General features: G+C 39.6%; 1 protein-coding gene across 2 annotated transcripts in view; it reads left to right on the plus strand.

The window, feature by feature from the left end:
* FGF14 (fibroblast growth factor 14) overlaps nt 1-13112 on the plus strand; it is a 750493-nt gene that overhangs the window by 321100 nt on the left and 416281 nt on the right. The window lies entirely within an intron of this gene.

Genomic DNA, 13112 nt, shown 5'->3' on the forward strand with positions numbered 1-13112 from the left:
TGAAAATCCGGCATGGTTCTAGAGACGAGAGCAACATTAGATAATGCAGTGCATCCTGCAGTACCTCAGAAATAACCAATGGCCATCGCTGTATATGGACGAGATCCTCAAGACAAGCTGCATTTATCCTAGTGTCTCATTTTCTTGTGGTTAGGGCACAGTAAACTTTCACTGAGGGTTGTTTAAGTGAATAAATTAACTTAGGAATATTAACATGCAGATTTTTGAAATGGAGTACATATACTTCTCAAGTGATCTATTAATATTTTATTAAAAATCAATAGAAAAATTGTGAATGGGGTGCCAGACTGCCAGGCATGAACGGCGAGCTTTTTAACGGGTTTTAGAATGGGAGAAGATGAAGCAGGAAACCCCTAGCTTCTCACGGCAGTTTCACCTAAGAAGATTGGCTTCTACTACGCACTGGGCTAGAAGCCTGACAGCCTGGGCCAGGAACGCGGCCCTTGGCTACTCTCAACGTCAGATAACTTTACATAATCTCTCTCTCCATAATTTCTTTCTTTCTTTTTTTCTAAAGAAAAGGTAACAATAATAATGATAATACCTACCTAAGAGATTAGGAAAAATCGATACATTTGAATTATAGTACAAATGAAGACTGTTGATTGCATTCTGGACTGGCAGAAAGAATTAATAAGCTGTTTGGAAGAAGTACAAGCAGAATGCTCCCTAGAAGCAAGAATGGCGAACCTTTATCTCACCCACGTTGGACGTTGGACGTGTTGTCAGGAGAGACCAGGCCCTAAAAAAGAGTCTGTGAACAAAAGAGGAAGATCCCGGAGGAGATGACTTAATACCACGGTTGTACAATAGGCTCCAGCAGAGCAACAATTGTGAGGAGGCCCAGGACCAGCCATGGTTCCTTCTGTTTTTCTGTGTTCTGTCCTGAGAGCGAGCCTTGACTGCAAGAGGCCTGACCACACACAGGACTTGAGAGACATTAAATGAAATCACAAGCAGAGAACGCTAGATACACAGTAAGAGTCCATGCGATCAAGGTTAGGGATTATCTTTACCAATTGAGTTTATCATATGCTAAATTTTATTTCTTGAGTTTGACATATAGACTCGCAGAGTAACCTATAAAACAGGAAACTTTCATCCCCACATAGGAAAATGTAGAATTTCTGAAGGTTTGAATAGCTTTTTCAAAGAAACAGTAATTCCTCAATGACAGTATTCCTCACCTAGCCTGGCCTGGCTACAGGACTGCATAAATTAAAATCACTTGTATTTTATTTGAATACTGTTTTACATAAACATGAATATAAATGACTATATTTTGCTGACTTCTTCCTCTGCTCAGGTGGGGAAGCTCAACATTTAAAGAGAACACCGAATAGTCTGGTGAAAGCAGAGAGACTTTTTAATATCCAGCATCTTGAAAAGGCATTGCACATCATAAACTGCTAAGACTTAAATAAGTGAATGAAACACAATTGTTTATAAACAATGATGATGCATATTTTATGCATGGATATGTATTTTAATCTATGGTACTAGTGGTTATCATGATTGTGGAGGAGTTGCAGGGCCGGGCAACATCTTCTCTGCTCCCGTGATCCCTCTGAGGTGGAACCAACTGGGTGGCACCCGCCACCAACAGTCCTAATGTCAATGTACCCGCGGGTTACACACCCACTGGGAATTGTGGAAGTAACTTGATCTTTGCCTTCGTTTAATTAATATCAAGGATCTGGAGGAAATAGACCATGAATGAGGTACCGGTTTGGTCCTAAGCATGGTGCAAGATGGGCAGGAATGGACAACCCAGGCAAAAGAAGAAAACAGAAATTAAGAAAAAATATGAGTGGTCCACGTCAGGAAACAGTTACTGTTGGGCCAAGAATGAAAGATTTATGATGGAAATTTTCAAATCATACAAAAGTATTTAGTAGATAAAAGTCACAAAGGGATCCAGTTCTATAATGTAGAGTGTTCCTGACCCTTCTCCTATAATAAGCCCCACATGAAGATCTGCTATTTACCTAAAATTGACATAGGATATTTTGACATGCCTTCCACTCTCTTGTAATCTAAATAAGTTTGTAGAACACTTTAGGATCAAGATTTGTATTTAAATGCAAAGAAGATAAAGTTAGAATTCATTTTGAATTGTTCTAAAGTCTTTTCATTGAATCATAATAGGAGCCAAATATTCAAGAATAAAAATTAACTGTGTATGTTAATACAATTCATTTGTTCTAAATTTAGTGTGACTATATTTTCAAGGCTAATTCAACTAATTTCCTCCATCAAACTCTTACAAACTAAATTCATGATGCCATGAACACTCATTAATTTTACTCAAAGCATACAATTCTAAGCATTTCTTTGTACTGGTTTACTTTTGTTTCAGTTTGGGTTATTTTAAAGTTTCAAATATCTGGGCTATAATTATAATCCCATGGGAAGGGCTAAGATGGTTCTTTTATAAAGACAAATATATGAAAGGAGCGCATAAAAGAAGTAGCTCAAAATTATCCCAGAGCCATTACTGAATATCTACACCATCCTTCAAGATAACCCAAGCCACTGCTATGTGTATTACATTATGTTCACGATTAATCTATTTAAAGAATAGTAGAATTTCAATGAATGAATGTATCAAATGAATTATTTTAAGTATATTTTGTCCTCGATACTTTTTAAATGATCTACTAACCTCAGAAAAACAAAACAAAATGAAAAACAAACTCTCTCTCTCGCAGTGTGTGTGTGTGTGTGTGCGCGTGTGTGTGTGCACCCGTGCGCGCGCACACAGAAGGGGCTTCAAAAGGTTCTTAGAAAAAACCTTTAAAAAAAGTTTTGTTGACATAATTCATATATCATACAATTCAATAGTTCAACTGTGTTTAAAGAAGCTGTGTAATCATTACCACAAACAAATTTAAAACATTTTCTTTTTTCTTGTGCTCCTAGGAAATTATTAATGCAGTTAATTTATCTATCCTGGATTTAATATATAGAAAAAATATAAAACAAAAATAGAAAAAGAAACAAAATCCAAACAGCAATAACAAAAGAAAGCAGAGAAAAAGCTGAGCTGAAAAGAAAGCAGAAAATATGGAAAACTAGAGTAAATTTTAAATGGGACAAAGGGGCATCAAATGATAAGCTGTTACATTGTAGACTAACCCTCCAAAGCCAAACTCACTGCCACGGAATTGCCTTTGAGGGTTTACTGAGACTGTAACTCTATGAAAATTGAAAACCTCTCCTTTCTCCCTGTGGTTTTCAACTGTTGACCATATGGTTAGCAGCCCAAGGCATAACCACTACATCACCCGGGATCCCCTGTACAATGAATGCACTCTGTCTGATAGCAAGGCAACTCACAACCCAGGACTCTGGTCAGACGGAATTCTCTGGAGAATTTAATCAGATGGGGACCCTGCAAGTGGAGTTAAGGCTTTGACTTCCATCCATACCTACTGCAAAACAGGTCTTCAGAACTTCAGCTCTAATCCCATTCTGTCCTCCAGGTTTGGATTTGATTACTTTCAATCACTCAACAAAAATTTTAGAAGCTAATCAAATATATGTAGTAGCAGCTCAGCTAAAAAGAGCGAGACCCTCGCTTAGATGGATTGACACAGTGGCTGCTCAGAGGGCAGACGACCAGACAGTGTTTCTTTCTAGTGTACAGAGGGTCGCTATAAGTCAGAACCAACTCATGGCACCTGACAACAACAATAACATCTATTGCTTCACCGAGTAATGATGTGCTTCATCAGGGACTGGTTCCCATGAATAAGGTGCCCAGCGTATGACAGAAAGTCCGCTTGTACTTCTTGCGAGACAGATTTGTCCATTGTCCTGGCAGTTCATGGTGAATTCAGTGTTCTTTACCGTCATAACTCAAATGCACACATTCTTCCTTGGGCTTTCTTATTTTTGTGTGCAAGATGCTATCTCTGCTGTTCACGCTTTAAAGCGGTCTTTGGAGCCAGATGTTCCCTATGCAGTAAGTCATTTGATTTCTTGACTGTTGCTTGCATGGGTGTAAGTTGCGGATCCAAGTAAAATAAACTGCTTAACAACCTCACTCTTTTCTTCCTTTACCAAGGTGCTGTCTGTGAGGTCAGTTGTGAGAATTTTAGTTTTCTTTACATGGGGTTGTTATCTGGACTGACTGTTGTCATCGTTACTTGGTCATCAATCAGTGCCTCAAGTCCTTTTCACTGTCATCGGACAAGGTGTTAAGTGCATATTATGGGTTTGTTTTTAACAGTTGTTTTTCTCTCTTTCTTTGTATTTTATTTATTTATTTTAAATCATTTTATTGGGGCCTATACAATTCTTATCACAAGCCATCCATACATCAATTGTATGTCTAGCACATTTGTACATTTATTGCCCTCAAAGCATTTGGTATCAGCTACTCATTTTTTCCCTATTCTCTCTGCTCTCCCTCCTTCATGAACCCTTGATAATTTATAAAGTATTATTATTTTGTCATATCTTACACTGTCCAATGTCTCCCTTCACCCAATTCCTTGTTGTCTGTCCCCTAGGGAGGAGGTTATATATAGATCCTTATAATTGGCTCCCCCTTTCTACCCCACCTTCCCTCCACCCTCCAGTATCACCACTCTCACCATTGATCCTGATGGGATCATTTTTCCTGGATTCCCTGTGTTTCTGGTTTCTATCTGTACCAGTGTACATCCTCTGGTCTAGCCAGATTTGTAAGGTAGATTTTGGATCATGATAGTGGGGGGGGCATTTAAGAACTAGAGGAAAGTTGTAGGTTTCATCATTGCTACACTGCACCCTGACTGACTTGTCTCCTCCCCTTGACCCTTCTGTAAGGGGATGTCCAGTTGCCTACAGATGGTTTGGGCCTCCACTCTACAATACTCCTCATTTACAATGATATGATTTTTTGTTCTTTAATGCCTGATACCTGATTCTTTCAACACCTCATGGTCACACAGGCTGGTGTGCTTTTTCCATGTAGGCTTTGTTGCTTCTCAGCTAGATGGCCTCTTGTTTACCTTCAAGCCTTTAAAACCCAGATGCAATATCTTTTGATAACCAGGCACCATCAGCTTTCTTCACCACATTTACTTCTTCACACATTTGTCTTCAGCAATCATATCAGGAAGGTGGGCACACAATGATATGATTTTTTTTGTTTTTAATAAACCTTTCTCTTATCCAGTGGCCAGGTTTTCTTTCGTATAGTCTGTTTTTATCCATTTATATTTTCAGCATGTAGATGGAGTAAGTATGGTAAAAAATATACAACTCTGATGTACACCTTTCCTGATTTTAAACTACGAAGTATCTCCATGTTCTGTGTGAATGACTGCCTCTAGTTCTGTGTACACATTCTGCATGAGTATGATTGAGTGTTCTAAAATTCTCATTCTTTATAATATTTTCCGTAACTTTTTTATGATACACACAGTTTATTGCCTTGTATAGTCAATTCAACACAGATAAGCATCTTTTTTGTATTCTTTGTTGTCAGTTAGGATCCATCTGACATCAACAATGATATCTGGTATATTGCAGCTAAGTAATGCCTAGGACATTGATTTCTAAGTGCTCATTTTAGTTTTGACAACTTTCAGTTCTGCTTCATTCATATTTGTACTTCTTATTTTCTGATAAGTAATAGGTGTCTGAAATATTTTCTTTTCATGTGAGTCATTCTACACCAGCAGATGAAGGTCCCAAAGTTGTAGATAATGCACAGCAACTAGCTGCTGCAGACTCTATTGAGCTCCTAAATGTGAGCACAGGCATTCAAACCACCAGTACTTCCATGGGAGAATGATTACATTCTGATTCCACCAGGACTTTCACCCTGGGAAACACAGACTTCTCTCCATCCTAAGGGTTTCTCTGAGTTAGACTCAATTCTGTAGTAGTTATTTTGCCGTCTTCTAGAAACCTTGAGAAAATAGTTTTCTGCTTATTAAAAAAAAAAAAAGACTCTACTTTGAGTAGACTCTTCACCCAGATAAGTTTGAATGCCTTCCAGCTTCATCTTCTGGTGCTATGTCGGACAACATTCCATGATTATCCATAAGGAATCCACAAGCCAATTGTTATTTCCAGATCTTTCTCCCAACTCTTTTAGAGTCTGGAAGCTCTTTTGAATCTGTCTACCACATGTGATTTTGCTGATTTCGAAAGATCAGTGGTGTAATTCCCAGCTTCCCAGAAACATGCAAGCCAAATCAATATGGCAGACTGACCCGGGGCTGGTAAAGATATAATAAATATACACAATCTTAAATCAATGTACTGCACAAAATAGTTTTGATAATTCTGAAATAAAGAAATGTCGCACAAGCTTTAATTAATAACTGATTAATTCATCATTTAATTCGTCATTGAATATTTAATAAGGAGTTGTGCTGTTGGTGGGTGGTTATCACTGGACATGTGATCACAAGGTTGAGGATTTAAACCCACTAGCTGCTCTGAGAGTAAGATGAGGATCTTTTCTCCTGTAAAGGTTTATGGTCTCTAATACTCTTCATAGGGTCACTTGGAATTAGAATTGACTCGATGGAAGTCTGTTCGGGCTTGAGTAATGAATGTTTGATAAATTAATATAATTTCATTTAACATCATGAAATTAAATACTGTATAAACACAGCGTTCGTAGCACAGGGACTGACCGAAAAGCTTTGAAGTCATTGAGAGTATTTTATAAATATCCAATTGCCAAAAAGAACAAGGCTTTGTGATCAGTGGTTGTATCTGTAGTGCAAGGAAAGTGAAAATTCTCCCTTTCCTGTAGCATGCCAATGATTCACTCGGACCATATGACTTTCTGCTTTCTATGAGCTATAATTGTTTTTTCAATATGCATGCATTTCTAACAGCTTGAAATGCCGCCCTCTTCTCTGCTGCCTCTTTAAATCATACCCCTTCATTTAAGGAAGTACAAATGCCAGGCTACTCCACGGAGGCACAGTGATGCCCCTCCCTTGCTCCAGTGTGACACAAACACATGTGAGCACAACTTGAACTACAGCTCTGTGCATTCAACCATTTAAACGTGCTCCTGTCAGTTCCTTGCACCAGCTCCGGCACACATGCTCCATCAATATTCACGTTTCCCTCCTCTGCGTTCTCCTGTCTGTTTGCAGAGGCCAGCTGCCTTGTCTCCTCACCTCTGACTACTGTGCAAAAAGTGTCTATTGCTGAACTGAATTCTACTGCCAGAAGAAAATATATCTATAACTGGTAGGATACCACTGGGGAAAACAAAGCAAGAGACTTTGCCAAGTTTTCATTCTGTCTTTCCTTAGTGTTGAACTCTCCATCCGTCTTGACTGGGAGTTTAGATTTCACAGCATTTATTGAAATTCCAAAGCAGATTGTCCTAGAGAAGTATGTAGAGCATGAGCAATAGTACCATAAAACCAGATTTCAAGGTCAGCAAGTTGAAAAGTATTCAAAAAATCTTTATGGCGCTTGGCCTCACAAGATCTTTAAGTGGTAGTCAGGGAAACAAATTAAAATGCGGAGAAAATCTGCAGAAATTCCCATATACTTTGCTGCAAGGCAGCTTAGCTGCACGGCCACTCCGGAAGGGAAATCTACAGCACCATGACGTGACGTGCTCCCTGCGAGCCACAGGCTGGGTCGTGAGTGACCTTCTTCCCGGGGCTCTGTGGACTCTTCAGATTGTTCTCGGCGAATGCCTGGGTGAGCCAGTTCATTTTTTCTCCCACTCACACCTGGCATTTACTTTAACGAAATAGGATTTTACTTTAAATAAAGGTACAAAGCATATTTAGTTAACGATTTCATTTATTAACTGAAGGTCATCATGTGTTCCTCCTATATCCTAAGGAATGTATAAAGCATATTTCTCTTATTCCACCCTGGGGGAAATCTGAGAAATGATAATTGATGACCAATAAAAATATTTTCCCAAGTCTAGGACCTTTTGCAGTAAAGCTTCTTTAGTTAGTAAGGATACTTTACTGTAAGACTTTTCATATCCTTACCATTGCATGCAAATTCATCTGGTAACCTTGGTACCCATTAGTGTGTGCTACATTGTTTACTGACCATAAAAAGCGTCTAGTTGACTCTTGTTTCAAAGGGAAAATAGATTTCTTTCAGAAAAAAACACGAAAAACCTTAAGCTGAACAAAAATTTGAGTTGCTTCCCAGCAGTAATCCCATGATCTAATATAGTATGTGTTCATCTGTTCGAAAGTAAAATGCTATGGTTAGAGATATCTAACTATATGAATAATGAAGCCTTATGGATTATAGTCTGAAATCCACCACCCTCTTTAATAGCTGAGTAGGAAAATATGGATTGTAATATGTGGCAAGATATACTGGCACTTGAAGAACACTAATGGAAACAATGAGTATTTTAAAAGAAATAATTTGTGTTGAATCCAAAACCTCATGAGATTCTGCCTACTTAACTCCCCCTGCTTGAGTGGCCTGACTTGCTCTGAAAACGGAGTTTACAAAATGACAGCCAGCTCCCATTTAATTTGTCCGCGCACAAACTCCTGGTTCTGAATCACTGACTACATTGCAAGCATGATGTGACAGGCAAGCCCTGTTGGAAAAACAAACAAATGACACAGGATTCATGCCCCACTCTGCTGTATTCACGGCTGTCATAGTTCATGCTTTCAGATATCTGCTCTCAATAATGCAAGGAGAAATAGGCTATGAGAATGTCTAGCCATAACAATTAGGAATTTACAAACATTTACAATCGAACCAGATTTATTGTTTAAATAATTTTGTCAGATATTGAAAGTGTGAAAATAGAATCAAATAGGTCAGTGGTTCCTCACGAAAGAAATTTAATTGGCTCCAATAGAGGTCACCCATGGTCAATTAAATGATCAGCGGAAACTATCTAATTATTCTTCTAGACTTACTTTAACACCAGCAGAAATTTCCTTTCTTTCTTTTGGAAAAAAAACAACCAAAATAATGAAAAAAATATTATTCTCAGTCAAAATATGAAACTTTAACCTCTAATAGCAAATCGCACGATATGCTGCCTTCAGGACACAGTCATTTGTTTACAGGCATTAATTGCCAACTAGCCTCATTTTTTGAACTTCTTTAGCAAATTGCTCTTTCAATCAAAACAGCATGGAAACAGTTCTGCTGAAGAGGAGCTCTTTGTACTAGAAAATTGATATTTTCCTTGCATGAGTTATATCTTGAGTCTGTTCTGCATGTCGTTTTTTAGACCCAATCCTTGCAGTGAGTGATTTAAATTCCGGAAGCATGGTTCGCTTTTGATGTAATCCCTAAACATTCCCTGAATCTTTGTAAGCAGGGTATTGTCACCAGCTGGAGATGTGAGAGACAATAGAAAGGCTGTCATAAGAATGGCTCCTAAGACCTCACGCAAAGCGCCCATTCACCACAGAGTATAATGTAGCTAAAATGCTTATGCCTCTGGGGAAAGGAGTTCTTTAAACTTCCAGTCATTTACTCCTGGAGATTAATGCATAAAAGACATTCATGGTGGGACCTGGGGCAAGAGTAGAATTTCAAGGCAAGTTTTCTTACCTGCAAAATGGAATCATCACGGTGTGTACTATTATTTTGAGTCCATAGTTTGGAGATTTTTGCGAAGGTTCGATGAGTAACATGCTTAGCTTCATGCCTGGAAATTGTTGCATGTTCAGTCCAGGATGGTTGCTGTTACTTTCATGCTTTTGGAAACCTTTATTGCGATCTCAAAAGAAATGGAGAGGCTCGCTCTCAGTGCCTCCAATCATTTTCAACTTCTAGGGCAGAGGAAAACTGCCCCATGGCATCTCTCAGGTTGTCAAAAATCTTATGTTTCTGGTGGATTGGAGCTGAAGACCTTGTTAACTATCCAGTGCTTAACTCACTGTGCCACCAGGGTTCCTTAATATAGATTCCCACAGCAAGGAAGTCTATTCAGAATCCCACAGCAAGGAAGTCTATTCAGACTCATAGCAACCCTGGGTGCCATTGCGGAGACTATATCTTAAATAGACTAGACTGCCTCATCTTTTTCCTTTGGAGCTACTAGTGGCTTTGAACTGCTGATCTCATAATTTACAGTCCAATATTTAACTCATGATGGTACCACCACAGAAGCAAAGCCTTTCTTTTGAGGAAATGAACAACAATCTTGCTGCTAAAGAAGGTAACAGCCATGAATGTTTTAGGGGAAATGATGGAACTGGATCAACCCTTAGTTCTTGGAGACTCAAAAATCAACAGTATTTGAAGTTATGATTTGTTGCTCTTGGTTGATGATTTTGTGGGGAGCAAGATTTGGGGTAGAGAGGACAGAGGTGACGTGGAGATTATGTTCTAGGATGAGAAGCCTTTAAAGTAAAGTAGTAGAATGAGCAGTAGAAGCTCAACTTAAAGGTGAGATCTGGATTGATGAGATGGAGCACTGGATTTGTTGGATGTGAGGCATTACAATGTGCCTTCCCAGCGAGTCCCTAGGGTGGCAAAGCCTGAAACCATTCCATTCTGGAAGGCAATGTGGCCAAAGTCATTACCATCTCCTCAATCCCTGACTCCTGATTCACAGAGATTGCAGGCCAGAGCAGAACTGCCTTCTGGGGTGTTCCAGGCTCTCACCTCTCCAGAAGCAGACTGCGATGTATTTCTCTAATGAAATATTTCTCTAATGGTGGATTCTTCTGGACTCTTCTGTCAGCAGCCAAATATTTAATCACTGCTCCACCAGTTCCCCCAGATTATTAGACAGATGCTTGGTCTTACATAATTTTCTAAATATTTAAGATTACATTTTGCTGTTGTTCACTGTCCGTTAATTCAGGGAAGCCTAGAGGATAGCAGAGTAGAACATGGCCCTACGGTGCAGCATCTTCCAGAAAAGGTCTTTTCCCTTGTCTACTCAGAGAAGCTTTGGCCTCAGTCTATCCAGTGAGAAAGTTGAGATTTCTTTTACTCTGCTTCAGTGTTCATCCCCAGATATCATTCTTAGTAGTTCTCGAGCTACCTATGAGCCCATGGTTTAGCACTGTCATTCGTTCTCTTGCTTGGCTGCCTTTACACTGAGTTGAATCAGGAAATGATTTCTCTTTCTGTCATCTTGCCGTGCCCTTACCCTTTCCCGCTTAGCAGAAGTCATCAGATCGGTCAGGATGGCAAGTCGTGGACCTGCAATATCGTCTCTAAGAAATGCTCTTTGTGGAGAAAGACCATCTTCCACACGAGTTTACAGGCGATCCCCTCAGGTTTTTCTGGCTTTTGGTACCATGTCGTGTCAGAAGACCACAGGTAGTGTGTCACACAGGGAATCAGCAGCCATCCAGATGGTGAGAAATCCATTCATAATCCCATAAAGCATCGATCTGGCTGCTGGACTTCCGCTACCATTGGTCTTTCTGCTTTGCTCTCATTGTTACACTTTGTTCTTGTTCTTACACTTTAGGGCTTTCTGACAATGATATGACTGTGGGCACTGAACGATAATTTACCATATGTAAGAACTTGAGCCACCGAGGTCATGATTAGTGCTCCAGCTTTTCGTAGCATGTGCCTTTTGTCCCTTGGAAGGAAGCTCTGTGCAGTGAATATTTGACCACTCACAGCACAAGGGCAATACTGTGGGGAGTTGAACTTCCAAGAGACCTATGTTGTGCATCTGATGCTTAGTCATCTACAAAACCTTGGGCTCTTTGGAAATTCATACTGATTAAATCTAATTATTGATTTGATTAGATCTAATCTATGTGTGCTCAAAATTAAATGACACACAATATTGCCTTCTTAAAACTAATTGGATCATTATTCTTCCATTTGGTAGACAAGGAGATTTAAATAATGCAGTTGGAAGACATCCCTTTTTTTTCCTCCAGGTTAAGTTACATTAGACTCCAAATCATTTGGGCCCCAAGGTCCAATTAGCTTGTAAAAGATTTCCAGTCTCAGGTTGAACCTTGCCATCATTTTTCTGGGCTCCTCCTCTTGTTTGGACCAGAGAGTCTGACACCTAGGACCCCATGTACAATAGAATGAAGCCCTGCCTGGTCCCATGCCAGCCTCACAACTGTGCCTTCCTGGAACCCATTGGGGCAGTGGTGCAGCCACTGTGTCAGTGCATCTCCTTGAGGGCCTTCCTCGGTTTCACTGCCCCTCTGCCAAGCGCCATGTACTGATCCAAAGACCAGCCTCTCCTGACAACATGTCCCATGTTCCTGAGACAGTCTTGTGCTACTCCTTGCATCTAAGGAGCCTTCTAGCCATACTTCTTCCTAGTGAAAGTTAGTTCTGATTCAATCACTGATGTCACTGTTACTATTGACAAACCTTGTATTTGCGTTGACCATGCTTGCTGCACAGGTGGCATGGAACCACTGTGATCAATTCTAGAAAGCCAGGCATCTGCTGCTATTATCGATCTGGTCTAGAACAACCAATATCTCTCTCACGATGCCACATCACTAGTACACACGAGGAAGGATGGTGTATTGCACCTCTAGCAGAATTTCTGGGGTCTGAATGTACATATCTGAAGATGGGAGCTATTTACTTTCGTGTAATCCATCCTCCTTTGTCTCCTGGGATACATATCCTGCCTACCTGGCTAGGTCATGGCGGCGCAACACATCTGCTATCTTCTGTCTGACCAACCACTTTTTTTGATTCTTGGGCCCTGTTGCTGAATCTGGCTCATTGCAATGCACTTTTCTGTCAAGGTGAATTCTCTTTCATTGGCTCAATTAATCCTAAACGTACCTCTTCACATTACCTCATTGCATATTCTTTAAGCATATGTTTGAGCCTCAATTTAAGATGTAAGTCAAAATTTTGCTTTCTTCATAAGTCCCCTCAAGCTCTAGATAAATCAGTAGCTCTAAATATTTTTTTTTCCTAAAGTAAATCTCTAGGGAGAAGCATTTGCCTCAACATAGCCAAATCTCAAATCCCACACAGCGTAGATCTGATTCTGTATGCCTGTCATCATGGAAACAACATGTATCATCATCATCATTACTGTCACCATCCTATTAAGTTACTGGCAAGTGTTATTTATCAATAGTTCATAAACAATGGAATTAGAATTAGTGCACCTATTTATACAAATGACTCAATAATAAATTAGGTTA

This window comes from Tenrec ecaudatus, chromosome 11 (genome assembly GCF_050624435.1).
Source record: "Tenrec ecaudatus isolate mTenEca1 chromosome 11, mTenEca1.hap1, whole genome shotgun sequence".
Lineage (NCBI taxonomy): Eukaryota > Metazoa > Chordata > Mammalia > Afrosoricida > Tenrecidae > Tenrec > Tenrec ecaudatus.